The 875-nt window shown below is 40.5% G+C and overlaps 1 pseudogene; it reads left to right on the top strand.

Annotated features, from left to right (window-relative positions):
• Positions 1-531: 531 nt before the first annotated feature.
• Positions 532-856, top strand: LOC106511838 (cyclin-dependent kinase 8 pseudogene; annotated as a pseudogene).
• Positions 857-875: the final 19 nt, after the last annotated feature.

The raw sequence follows: 875 nt of genomic DNA, 5'->3' as shown, positions 1-875 counted from the left end.
ATTTTTGACTGTATAACTTTACAAACAGCACCCCATATAGGAGTTCCCATATCTATATGTATTGTTCCTTTAACTTCATAAAGACTGGAGGTGATTCAAGACGATGGAATTTTTATTTCGTTCTGTCGTGCTTAGTTTGAAGTTTAGCTGCTAAAGGTGCTACACGCTAACACACGGTGCCGGACACGTCCCAGCACTGCCAGTAAGAAGGAATAGTTTTTATTTAATTCAGGAAATGTGGCATAAAAATAGAAGTTTAACACATTTAGATGTTTAGTTGCTAATCGATCCGCTGTTTCCAAAGTTAGTAAAAATGCTAGTATGCTAATTGAGAAGCTAATTCTCTATTAGCAGATTAGCAGAACTGTGCCCACTGAATACAGAGCAAAAATTCTGATCAGATATCTACAAAAATCACACCTGAACTTTACAAAAGTATATTTGTTTGCATATAGGACCATTTTAATTAAAAACATCTAACTTTTACGTGCAGGAAACAAACGTGTCTCTTTTTCTGTGTTTATGCTCCAGATATTTGGGCGATTGGCTGCATCTTCGCAGAGCTGCTAACCTCGGAGCCCATCTTTCACTGTCGCCAAGAAGACATAAAAACCAGTAATCCCTTTCACCACGACCAGCTGGACCGCATATTCAGCGTCATGGGTTTTCCTGCAGGTCTGCACTCAGAACACAGCTGTGCACACACACGAGCTCGCTGCAGCAGAACCGGCTGCATTAACTGAAGTCACACTTCAAACTGAAACGTTGAGAAATTTACAACAAAACTGTCCTGTTCAGTGTTTACTTCATCAAGTCAGTGTGTGTGTGTGTGTGTGTGTGTGTGTGTGTGTGTGTGTGTGTGTGTGTGTGTGTGT

Source organism: Austrofundulus limnaeus, unplaced genomic scaffold (genome assembly GCF_001266775.1).
Source record: "Austrofundulus limnaeus strain Quisiro unplaced genomic scaffold, Austrofundulus_limnaeus-1.0 Scaffold3317, whole genome shotgun sequence".
NCBI lineage: Eukaryota > Metazoa > Chordata > Actinopteri > Cyprinodontiformes > Rivulidae > Austrofundulus > Austrofundulus limnaeus.
Note: the sequence above shows the minus strand (reverse complement) of the source record. Positions and strands in the feature narration are given on the sequence as shown.